This window comes from Eumetopias jubatus, unplaced genomic scaffold (assembly GCF_037043125.1).
Source record: "Eumetopias jubatus isolate StellerSeaLion01/CBP00866 unplaced genomic scaffold, mEumJub1_p1.0 scaffold_1, whole genome shotgun sequence".
Lineage (NCBI taxonomy): Eukaryota > Metazoa > Chordata > Mammalia > Carnivora > Otariidae > Eumetopias > Eumetopias jubatus.
This window is the reverse complement of record NW_028274807.1, coordinates 121296448-121309684: the sequence shown is the minus strand read 5'-3', so window position 1 is coordinate 121309684 and position 13237 is coordinate 121296448. Positions and strand designations below refer to the sequence as shown.

The 13237-nt window shown below is 48.9% G+C and overlaps 1 pseudogene; it reads right to left on the bottom strand.

Annotated features, from left to right (window-relative positions):
* Window positions 1–7649: 7649 nt before the first annotated feature.
* Window positions 7650–8171, bottom strand: LOC114205701 (small ribosomal subunit protein mS25 pseudogene; annotated as a pseudogene).
* Window positions 8172–13237: the final 5066 nt, after the last annotated feature.

Sequence of the window (13237 nt, the reverse complement as noted above, 5' to 3'; positions counted from 1 at the left end):
GCAACACCATCCCTGGCATGGTACCCAAGCTGGAGACCAGGCCTCCATCACCTGTGAAGGATTGTTTTGTCAGGATTCTCCAGAGAAGCCAACAGGGGATGGATGTATACATATATTTGTGAACACACACACACACACACACACACACACACACACACACACACATTTTAAGGAATTGGCTCATGTAATTGTGGGGGCATGCAAGTCCAAAATTTGCAGGGTAGGTTGGCAGACGGGACACCTAGAGAAGAATGGTGTTTTAGTTTGAGTCCACAGGGAGTCTGCCCACAGAATTCCCTTTTCTTCAGGGGAGGTCACATTTTTTTTTTTCTTAAGATCTTCAACTGATTGGATAAGGCCCACTTGAATTATGAAAGGTAATCTGCTTCACTCAGAGTCTACTGATTTAAATGTTAACCTTAGCTAAGATATATCTTTGCAGCAACATCCAGACACGTTTGACCAAATATCTGAGTACTGTAGCTCAGGCAATTTGACATGTAAAATTAATCATCACAGGGACTAACTGACCTCTTTCCATTTAGGTCATTGAAAGGCTTCGGAAACATCTTTCTTTGTGAGGGGATTCCCCATGCAGATAAAAATCTGGTAGGTAAAACAGTATGGCTGACTTTCTCCTGTCCAGAGGGAGGGCTGGGGCATACCAGTGCGTCAGGAGGAAGAGCCTCTTCTGGGGCACATACACCATAGAGTCCCCTGGAGCTGGGGCTACTGCCTTGGTTGGTTGGGTAGGAGTTTTGGTTGAACTGTCCCTCTGGATCAGCTGAGTAGCTATTGTGTTCCTAGGGAGCCCCAATGTATTAATGGGAAGCCCAAGGAGACTTCTTGGTATTGGCACGATCTGCAGCTTTTTCTTCTTCCCACAGATGGTTAATGGCAGATGGGATTTCTGGCCCTGAAATGTCTTCTTTCCAGAATATTCTCCAGCCTTTCCTATTGGTGGCTGTGAGTCTGCTGGAGTTCTTAGTGGGTACTAATCTGTGGGCTCTGGTTATACTCTTGTAGGGACTGGCTGGAAGCTCTACAGGAACCTGACCAGAGCCCCTGTAGGCAGGAGGAGATGGCCTAAGGAGTGGTGAATAGCTTTAGCTATGGTGCCTGACTCCAGGGAATAGAGAGCTCCTACAACCTGGCCTGCCCACCCTAGCCAGTATCTTTGGTTCTCTCAGCCTGATAAAGATAGAACTGAGCACACAGATGCCTTGCTTTTGACCTTGTCTTCGTCTGGTGGAGAACAGCATAGCCTACCAGTTGTCTGTTCTAGGGAGAGGCCTACCCCTATGAGCTCGACTCTTGAGGACAGGGCTTTGTTGAATGGGTGACCCTGAGAGCAAAGATGGAAGCATCTAGTGCAACCTGGGGGTTCAGGGAAGGACATTGGAGCAGAAGATGTAGGGACAGTAGTAGTCAGGTGAAGTTGTGCATGTCCGAGTGTATGTGCATCCTTTGCAAAAGTCTTGATGCAAGATTGAGCATGGCTCAACGAAGGCTCTGGTTCAATGTAGTGGGAGGCTAGCATTGTAGAGAGGAGAGGTGGAGGGAGGCAGGACAGAGGGGCAGCCTCTTAAGGATGCAGGGTACAAGACAAAGGAGTTTAGATTCTACCTTATGGGCAGATTTCAGTTTTCTAGAGCTCACAGTGTGGGGCGGATGGGGTGATACTAGAGGCCAGTGGCCACAAGGCCACTGCGGTGGTCACCCAGGTGACTGAAAAGAGGACTGTGGCCAAAGAGGTCTGGTTGAGGGGACAGAGCTGCATGCCATGGACAGGATATGGTGGTTGACTAAGCATGTAGAGCGTGATAAGACGTGAGGAGTCAAGGGTGAGCGAGGCCTGGTCTCTAGCTTGGGTACCAGTTGGAGGAATGGTGCTGTTTTCCTGGCAGGGCTGCCACCTTTTCCAAAGATGTTGGGCTCTCCTTCCCTGGGGTACCCATTCTGCTCTCATGAGTCCCCTTACTTCAATGGCCCATCTCATGAACCTGAGCTTGCCTGGGATTGCAGGGTCTGTGTGAGCCTAGGGGCCTGATTTAGTGGTGAGTGGTTTGGAACTTGGTGCTGGGCAAGTTCAGGTGCGGCTCCACCGCTCTGCCAGGGCACTGGGGCTAGACTCCCGAGGCACTCAGAGCCCTTCTTGACCTCTGGCTCTGGCACCCAAAGAGCTGTTGCATCTCCCCGGAAGCAGCTGGGCTCCTGCTGGGTAGGCTGTTCTCAGAGATTTTCTAAATTGTTACATGGGGCCTGGAGAGTCTTGGGGTTTGGCAGTTGCACGTCAGGAGAATCTGCAGGGAGTGCCTTACTATATGCCTGACCCTGTGCTGGGCTCTGAGTGGGGTGGGGGAGGTACAACAAGTTTAGAATAAACAGGGAGACGGGGCTCTCATGCTGGACACATCAGGAGACCAACAACTGACACCCAGTTATCAGAAATTGATTTGGTTGCCAACTTAGGGAAGGGAGAGGGCAGTGTGGACTAGAGGGTAGGAGGGACAGCTTAAGCTAAGTCTTGTCCTGTGGTCCTAGAAAGGAAAGGAAGGGGGCTGTTGTCCGTGATGGCGGAAGGGGAAGAGCAAAGGTCAGGAGTGAGTGATTGGGAAAGACTGGCTTTTGGAGTGAATGCATATGTGTGTGTGTACACTGCACAGATCAGGCACTGTTTCTTTATATATTCTCTTATGTCTACATGTCCAAATTATACATTTCTGCTTCTAAAGAGGTGGAGGGGAGGCAACAAGGCACATGTTCCTTTTGAATCCCAAGTTGAGGGGGACAGCTTTGGTTTCACACAGGCGGTGGTACAGCCCTTCCCAGGGTGCTGCAGTTGAGAGCAGGGTTGGAGAGTGTGAGGAGCTGCCTCCACCCCAGTTCCATCTCCATCAGGGCTCAGTAACCTGACACTCTCCCCAAGGCCTCTCAGCCCAGCCGGGTAGCAGTCCCTGTCACCATGGCAACCTTCCTGGATCTGGGTATGGTTAGGGGCACTCACAGGGACCTCTGTTCAAGAGGGGCTGAAGTCATTTGGTGGCCAGTCATGATGATCGACACCAGGGAACTGGTTTCCAGTACTGAGTCCACAGGTGGACAGCGGACCAGCAGTTCTGTCATCAGGCATGAGCGGGGCTAACACCCCGCTCATGTCCATAATAGTGTCATGTCGGGGGACAGCAAGGAGGGCCCGCAGTCATTTCTGAGGTGGGAGAAACTGTGGTCCGCCCCTGACAGGGTAGATGGCCCAGCCACCCAAGAGGTTGTGTTGGATCAGATGCAGCCCACTCTGTGCTGTTTCCCATCTGTTTCCTGAGGCCTATTTCCACCTCCCGTCCAGTGTGATAGGCTGCAGCCTGGACTTGTAGAGCTGGCCGGGCCAAGGCTGGGCTCATGGGGCCTCAGAGAGAACCTGTCTTAGGAGGTGGGCCCGAGGAAGGGCTGTGGCATGTCCAACTTGCCTCATAGATAACTTGATTCCTGGATATGAGACTTTTTCCATTTGTCAAACTGGTTTTCACTTCCGGTTCCAGAGTGAAGATAAACCTGGACCAGCTGTCAGCAGGCCACTAGGCTGCCCTCCTCCCTTGAATGGCTGCCTCTGCTTTCCCCCTGGCCACTAGATCCTGAGTCTCACCCGTGCGGTCCTTTTTCCTCACTCTGGCTGGAGTCATCTTCCTAAATACACACTTAAAGCGTGAACCCCTTAATGCTGTAGCCAGACACCTGGTCCTGTGCATGCTCCTACCGCCTGGACCAGGAAGCTGACCTTGGCCTCTCCTCTGTGCTCCTCAAAGCATCGATACACACATCTCTCATTGCTCTGATCAGAAGGTGCTGGGATTATCTGTCTATGCCTCTTTTCGGAGCAAGCACCTTGAGAGCAGGGGCTTAGGTGCAGTTTTCTGAACCTGACCCTGTCATGAACGGGACCAAGCAGGGGTGGGAAGAGGCCCCTATAGCTGGTGATTGCTCAGTGGTCTGAGGAGAGGAACGTTCTACATCTTAGCCTTTCGCCTGACCTGAGACCCCTGGGTAGACCATGCCACCGAGGAGCCAATAACTTTAAAACTCACATTAGAGTAGGAAGGCAGATGGTAATTTCACTAAGCTTCCACACAGAGAACCTACCATATACCAGTACTGATTTCCAATGTTTGCACATCTTGTCTCTAACCCTCACACAGCCCTGTGAGCTATGGGTTATAAAAAACATCCCTCCAGTGAAGAAACTGAGGCCCAGAGAGGTTGACTTGCCCAGAATCCCACAGCTGGTAACTATCGGGGTGGGGATCAGAATTCATGCTGGTCTCATCTCAAAGTCCATTTCTTTCCATGACTCCACTCTGGCCCTTTGTAAGTGTGGCCTGTGGGAACAAGCCCACTCCAGAAAGGTCCATTCTAGCGTGAAGAGCATGTGCTATTTATTTCTTACCCAGTATTCTGTCAGGGTCCCTGGCATGAGCATCAGACAAGTCGTGTAAACTCTTACTGCCGTGAGCCCTGACGTCAGGGCCAGCTCCTCTTCTGTTAGTGTTTCCTAATTGGTATTATCTCAGCAGTTGCTTTAGAGATTTGACTTTGATGAAAAAATTAATTACATAATGAATTACTCTCCGAGGACCAGGCTGTTGTGTCATGGCTCAGCCACGTGTGGGGCAGGGAGCCGGCTGAAGGGGAGTGTTTGGGATGAGTTGACGTGCATCCCCCCACCGTGTGCCTCTGCATTTTTTCGTGGTGACTACAAGATGAATTGGGACTTGAATGGCCCGCGGGGATAACACACTAGTGCCTGCGCCACAGGGAAACATCTGCGCCATTTTGCTCCTAACGGACTAGAGAAAGCTGAGTGCGTAAGAAGCCTTGTTTTGAAATGTGTTTTCAAAATAAAGGGTTTCATAACAACCATGATTGCAGAAACAACTGCTGATGGGAATAACTTCCTGGAAAGCAGAGGCCTCCATGAGAGCTGGGATTTAAAAGGCCAAGCCGAGTTCCAAACCTAATTGAAGTTGAGCACTGCTTTTTGTGCATGTGCTCACACAAGTATGCACGCACACACACACTCACACATTTGTGGGTGCCTCCCTTGGGCTGCAGGCTTTGTTGTTAGTTTCTGATACTCTGCCCAGGACCACCGAGCTTTTGTTTCGAGGTCTGGGGCAAAATAAGAGGCTCAGGGGTACTCCCCATTCTTCCCTATTCCGAAGTCACTGGTCTAAACAGAGTGGCTGGTGGGAGCTCCTTTCGCATTGGTTGCCTAGAGCTGAACTATGCATCTCTGTCCTCTGGTCAGATTGAACCAGAGATGGAGGCTCAGCCAAAGGCAGCATCTCATAGGCTAGCGAGTGGTCTGTGGGGTGGTCTGTTGCAGGATGCTGTCCAATAGAGACTCCAGCATTTGGTATCGCGGCTGCTGGGCCCAATCAGATCCTCTCCTTTGTGGGTAGCAGAGGAGGATAGCCACCAGAAGGCAGGCAGAGAAAAGGTGGAAGTCAAGAGATTCTTAGAAACCCTGAGACAGCAGGATACCTGGTGGCAACAGCTATCGAAAGGACAGCTGGTGGCAACCGGCAGAGACAGAAGAAGACTGGGTCATAAGAATGTCAGAACCCTGGAGCCTCAGTGGCCTCCTGAAGGTAACAACTGTTCCTCATGCCTGAGCACCTACATGTCTCTGCATAGCCTTACAACAAACATGCATTCCTGGAGGTCCTTTGAACCTGTTTAGCTTCTTGCTCCCTAATGGAACCTAGCCAGCCAAGGGTCCACCGGGTTCTTGCCCGTGGAGATGGTTCTGTTGGGCACCACAGACCAGCAAAAAGAGAAGATTCTGCTAAGGGGAATTCCCAGTCTTGGCATTTCACCAGTCTTCATTTCAGCACTTCCTCGGGCTTTTGGGTAGGGGAGGGTGGCTGTGAGACCCTCTACTTCCCAGGCAGGGGGAGGTTGGTGGGGGGTGCTGTGCTGAGACTGGGGACTCTTGGATGTCCAGGGAGACCCTGGTTTCCAGACCAGAAGAGTTTCCCACAGAGGTGGAAGGACACAGTTCTGCTTTGGATTTGGAAGGGGTCTTGGTGCATTTTTCCAATGTTGGTTCAATGAAACTCAAAACTTTTTCCTAATGCTTTCCTCCCTTCATTTTAAAGTCACCCTGTATGCACAAAAAGGCAGTACATGTGCTTTTGATTCCTTTACCCTGAAATCATCACCCTTTCTCCCTTGAGAAATCCCAGGTCTCAGAAACCTTTGGAGACATTTAAGCCCTTTCACCCCCTCTTAAAACCAGGACCCTACATGATGCTAAAAGCAAATGAATGCGGAGGGTTTCAATCAAGGCAAAAAGCATTCTTCCCTGCCTGATCCAGTGTGATCAAGGCCAACCTAGGCAGCAGCCACATTCCCAGGAAACAAGGCCTTGGAGAAATCAGCACATGGTATGAAGACACCGAAGACTGAAAAGAACAGCAGGGGGGTGTCAAGTTGTAAATGATTGTCAGAAGCTGACTTCCATATTGCATCCTTTAGCTGCAACACACTGTCTTCTCTCTCCCCAGGCCTGGGGACTGGAGGCTCACGTCTTGTACAGTGGCCTATATTCTGCCTTGGTAGAGGCTCAGGGGGTGGGAGTGGGGGTCCTCAGGGTCCACCCTTCCTGCCTCTTGTCTCCAGGACGGCAGTGCCTTTCAGGTAACCTGATGGCGATGGTGATGTGGCAGGGGTGATGAGACAGGAAAGCAGAGGTGACCGGCTCTGTGCATGAACTGCCAGAAACTCATTCTGGGCCAGTTCTGTGGGGAGGGGGAGAGGAGCGTGCTGCCTTTACCCAGGCCTAGAAATGGCCGTGCTCCCCTGAGGTAGTGCAGTGCAGAGGTTAAGTGCACAGACTACCTGACTTCAAGTGCTAGCTTTGCCACTTACCGGGTCGGGGACCTTGGGACAGTTGCTTGTGTACCTGTGCCTCAGCTTTACCATCTGTAAGATGGGGATAATAATAGGTCTCCCACGATTGTGGTCTCCCATGATCAAAGGTGTATGAATGTGTGTTTGTCATGCTGTACCTACCTGACATCCAGCAAATGTTCTTCAAATGTTTGCTGTTATCAAGAATGACATGTATACAAATGAAATGATACGGTGTCTTTGATTTGCTTTAAAATAATATGGGAGCTGGAAGTGGGATAGTATACAGATTTAATGGGACTAGCCATGAGCTGACAGTTGTTGAAGCTGGGTGATGGGTACACAGGGGTTCATTATATTATTCTTTCTACTTTTGTTTTTGAAATTTTCCATAATAAAAAGAAAAAAATTCATAATAAAAAGTTATATGCATCTGTATATGTATATTAATATGAGATAATAATTTTATAGCAGAATATAATTAGATATTGCAGTGTGCAAGCTGATTTTAAGTGATATGCTGATGAACTTTTATTTATTTTTTATTTTATTTTATTTTATTTTATTTATTTTTTCCGGAGACCAGGATGCATTTTATTGCCCTGATAGAGCAGAGATACTTCCCCGACCCTGCCACGTCCTTTCACACAGGTGTGCAAAGGGGACCCTCTCACGGCAGAGATCTTTCAGCGTCCCTCCAGGGACAGAACCAGGGGCTTCCCTGGGTGTGGCCTGGGGCCTCAGTCCTGGGTGCTGGCCTTCAGCATTGCTTTGTACTTCCCTGTCAGCTCCTTGGGTAAGGGCACCAGGCCCGGGCAGGGGACCTGTCCTTCCACCTCGCAGATACACTCCCGCAGGCAGTACTTTTGGGGCCCAAAGTGGGCTGGGTGATAAAGCTGCTTTTTCTACTGCTCCTCCTTCTCCAGGGTTTCCTTGTTCTTCCCCAGGATTTTTTTGATGTGCTCCATGATCTCCTTATTGCTCTTGGTCTCCACACCCACGAGGACCTGCTCCCCGGAATCCAAATAGAACCGCAGGAAGGGTGACGGCGTCATGTTCTTAAACATCATAATCTGTACCCAAGGATTTTTAGACTGGATCTGAGGTATGTTGAAAAACACAAACTTCCTGGCGCCCTCGCCCAGCTCCCCGTGCGTGTTGTAGTTCACCGTCATGACCTTCACTGAGTCCTTGAACACTGCGTGTCCCTGGCCCAGGTACTGGAGGATGCGGCGGATCGGGAAGCGGCCCTTCATGGGCATGGTGGCGGAGGGATTGGGCCATGGGCTTAGCCGCGAGGACAGGGACAGACCCAAAGCAGCCGATGCTGCCAGCCCGACGACCTCACACCGCGTCACCTCCTCGCTGGTTTCCACTTTCCGTGCAGACCTATTTATTTATTTTAGAGAGAGAGTGTGCACATGTGTGAGCAGGGGAAGAGCCAGAGGGGGAGGGAGAGAGAGAGAACCTTAAGCAGGCTTCACACCCAGCGCAGAGCCCGATGCTGGGCTTGATCTCACGACCCTGAGATCATGACCTGAACTGAAATCAAGAGTCAGACGCTTACCCTACCCAGCCACCCAGGTGCCCTGGCCAGTGAACTTCTAAATTTTAATAATTATGTATTTAAGATGTAATTAATTATAGCAAGTGGTATGAAATATTACTTTTCAAACTAACGTTAAGTAGGAAAATTGAGTTGATTTGATGAGAGGAAATTAAGATAATGAGAGAAGAGATTGTCTGGATATGGCAAACGTGACGGCAATAGAAATTGAATTGCGGAAGTTTTGGAAACATCGTTAAAATTGTGATGAGGAAGGGCTCATGTTCGTTACTCTGAGTGCACACTGTGTTGGCCTTATGGGACCGATTATCTAGAAGGTTCAGCATGGGGGTCACAGCAACAAGAGACATGAGGGAGATGATTGTGGGCTTTGTTGATGCACAGAACTTGTTTCAGTTCCTGACTCTCTACTTAATTACTTAATGGCTGTGTGACATTGGACAAATGACCTACCTGCTCTGGGCCTTGTTTCTTCATCTGCAAAACTGGGATGTTACATATATCTTAAAATGTCCTTGTGAGAATTAAATGAGGTGCTGCCTGTGGTGCACCTGGCACAGTGCATGGCATGTAACAGGTGCTTAGTAAATGGTAGTGCACTTGGGAAAGAAGTAGAACAGGGAGTGGAGCATAGAGTCCATGTCTGAGCTCTGGGCGTAGCCCTCACAGGTTCATTCAGAACACGTTTACGCCTATCTGAGACACAATTTTAAACACGTGTGTTTTTTGTGTGCCATGCTGTTCTCCTAGTCTGTGGATCCTGAGAAGTGGACAAGAGACAGGTGGGGACATGCTGAGCAGACAGAAGGGGGAGCTTGTCGATTGACACAATCAGCACATTTGTTAGCCACAGGACGTATCATGTGGCTCCTTGTCTTGTTCTGATAACACTGTTGGTTTCTGTCGCTTGAAACAGCTCCCACCCCAGTCAAGCCAAATTTTGCTGTCTATAATTCACAAATAACAGTTTTTATTGAGTGTTTACTGTGTGCCAGGACAGTGCGGAGCATCCACATTCAATTTCTGACTCAGCTGCCCTGACAGCCTTCCAGGCGAGGGATCACTGTTCCCACATCACAGCTGAGGACACTAGGGCTGGAAGGATGAGGTGACCTCCTGACGGCCTCACAGCAGGTGAGTGGCGCGGCCAAGACAGACCAGGTGTGATTTCAGAGTCCACATGCTTGGTCACAGGACTCCACCAGCACTCTCTCCGAGGGCCCCTGGGATCTTCAGGACCTGAACACCCCCTTCTCCTAGGGTATGGTCCCGGTCCTGGCCCAGTAGCATGAGGCGTCAGCAGGTCAGCTCTTGGGGACAGGTGCCTGGGGGCAAGGGTGCCAACCACATGTGGCTGCAGCCTGGCAGAGCTGTGGCTCTTGTCAGTCTGGAGACCCTTTAGACCTTTACACTTAAAAGTGCAAGCTCTGCCCATCTTCAGAGGACGAGTCATGACAAATTGGTCTTGAACATTTGCAGACCGTATTTCTGAAAGATCACAAGGACCTTACCTTTCCGTGTGTGATGGAAGGGTAAGGATGGAAAACATATGCCTTGGTTTCTGCCATGTGTGCCCAGGGTCCCAGAGATAATGTTTGTTTGAGCTTCAAAGTAGTCTGTTCACAGATTGTCCCATAATTTCCCACTAGTACAGCAGTTCTCTGTAGATACCGTAGGCATCTAGCAGTTCCAAAGAGAAAAACAGTAACCCATGGTTTAGAAATGCTAATGTCCATTAATTGAATTCACATAACTTCTAAATGGGACCATCTCCCATACAGAAAAAAATATACTGACTTTTTATTTTTCCAAATATTTTTCATTTCCAAAACCTTGCCACTCTTAAAAAAATGACAGCTTCTTTGTTTGTTTCATGGATATGGTATCCCGTTCAACCCTCCTGAGGACATTAATATACTTTTAGAGCTGCTTCAGATTATCTGTTAATTCTGTTTCCTTAGATGTTGAGTCTGGTGCCTTCCTTTCATATATTGGTGATTCTTCAGCGTATACTTTTTTTTTGCAATCAGCATTTTTTCTTTTTTATTATTATTATGTTATGTTAATCACCATACATTACATCATCAATTTTTGATGTAGTGTTCCATGATTCCTTGTTTGCGTATAACACCCAGTGCTCCATTCAATACGTGCCCTCCTTAAAACCCATCACTGGGCTAACCGATCCCCCCACACCCTTCCCCTCTAAAACCCTCAGTTTGTTTCTCAGAGTCCATAGTCTCTCATGGTTCATCTCCCCCTCTGATTTCCCCCCCTTCATTTTTCCCTTCCTACTATCTTCTTCTTCTTTTTTTTTTAACATATAATGTTTCAGAGGTACAGGTCTGTGATTCATCAGTCTTAGACAATTCACAGCACTCACCATAGCACATACCCTCCCCAATGTCCATCACCCAGCCACCCCATCCCTCCCAACCCCCACCACTCCAGCAACCCTCAGTTTGTTTCCTGAGTTTAAGAATTCCTCGTATCAGTGAGATCATAAGATACTTGTCTTTTTCTGATTGACTTACTTCCCTCTAGTTCCATCCACGTTGTTGCAAATGGCAAGATTTCATTCCTTTTGATGGCTGCATAATATTCCATTGTGTGTATGTGTGTGTGTGTGTGTGTGTGTGTGTGTGTGTGTGTGTATAGATATATATATGTATATATATCTATATATATACCACAGCTTCTTTATCCATTCATCTGTTGATGGACGTCTTGGCTCTTTCCATAGTTTGGCTATTGTGGACATTACTGCTATAAATATTGGGGTGCATGTACCCATTCATATCCCTACATTTGTATCTTTGGGGTAAATTCCCAGTAGTGCTATTGCTGGGTCGTAGGGTAGCTCTATTTTCAACTTTTTGAGGACGCTCCATACTGTTTTCCAGAGTGGCTGCACCAGCTTGCATTCCCACCAGCAGTGGAGGAGGGTTCCCCTTTCTCCACATCCCCGCCAACATCTGTTATTTCCTGACTTGTTAATTTTAGCCATTCCGACTGGTGTGAGGTGGTATCTCATTGAGGTTTTGATTTGGATTTCCCTGATGCTGCGTGATGTTGAGCACTTTTTCATGTGTCTGTTGGCCATTTGGATGTCTTCTTTGGAAAAGTGTCTGTTCATGTCTTCGGCTCATTTCTTGAGGCAATTCTTTGTCTTTAGGGGCAGATTTGGCTTTTAGAAAATCCCAAGGTCAATCCAAGCTGAACAAGTGTATATGTGGGGATAGTTGTGTCAGTTATCAGTTGCCAGAGTACTGCTGCAAAAGAAACAACCAGAAAAACCTCAGGGACCCATAACAGTGGTGGGAGAGACTACTCAGACAGTAGTGGGAGAGACACACGCACATACAATAAACTATTGCTCTAGTGAGTGATAAAGGTCATACAAGAGGGCTAAGTATAGGATACTTTAAGGGGTCAAAAGAGGGGCCTCTCTCCCTGCATGGGAGGGCTTCTCAGCAGAGGTGACATTTGCACCGAGTCTCCAAGAATAACTAGGAATGCACAGACAGAGTGGGGACAGCACAGTTGTCATATGCAGAGGTGTGAGACAGCAAGTCTCACTTAGAAAGGGGCAGGACAATGACAGAGAAGCAGAAAGTTTGGGATTTTGTGGGGAGGGGATATAGAGGTGACGAGATTGGAAGGCTTGGGGGAGGGCAGGTTGGGATGGGAACCCCATGAGAGATGGTGAGGACTCCAGGCAGGGGCACTGGGAATGGAGAGAAGGGACTGATGGGAGGGGAACTGGAGGGGTAGTGGAAAGGGCTGAGGGGCTGATGAGGTGAGGGAGAGGTCAAGGTCAAGACTGCCACCTGGCTTTGGGTAATGTAAAGGTCTGTGCACAAGAAGGCAATGTTGGTCAGTTATGTAATTAGTGTACCAGAAAGAGCAAGGTTGGAGTCAGGAGGACTCGGGTTTGAATCCCGGGTTCACCACTGTGCGCATTTGAGCAAGTTGATTGCCCTCTGTAAGGCTCAATTTCCTCATCTGTAAAACAGAGATGATACATAGAGGTCTCTTTTGAGTGCTAAATTATGTTGTGGGTTTAAAACCCCTGGCATAGAGCCTGGCTCATTTCAGGTGCTAGAGTCAACCCAGATAGGCAGGCAGGCAAGCAAGGAGCCATCTGGGGAGACAGGGATTACTCTTGGGAATGATGGGCACACCTCTATGAGCCCCTGTGAATACCCCTGAGATGCACCCCTGGCTTGGGCTGAGCAAGTGGGCACGTGTGAGGGGTGCCAAGGTCTGGGTGAAGAAGGTAGGTCAACAATTTGAAGGCAGGTGTGTGTGTGTGTGTGTGTGTGTGTGTGTGTGTGTGTGTGTGTGTGTGTGTTTCCTTTGAAATAAACCATCTGAACAGATGTAGTCAAGGGTGGCTACAACATTCTGTGCTTCCAGCAGTCCTCCTTGACCTAGGCTCTTAACTCTATCTTTGAATCCCATTCTCAAACCAGGGAGGTACCTGGGGGTGGATGTTGGTCCTGACCCACGCTAAGGTCAGTGAAAACCACAAGGATCAGTGAGTCCAGTGGGCTGTGAGCACCTGTTGGCTCAGTTACGCACACTTGTGGATAGTCCCTGTCCCTTTTTAGAACCTCAAGCCCTGGGAACAGAAGAACAGCTCAACTGGCTTTGTCTTTGTGAATATGGATAGAACCGGGTGTCTACAGAGGGCCAGCAAGATGGGTTGGCAGGGGGGTGGGTGTAAGGGCTGGAGATGCCCCAAGACAGACAGACAGG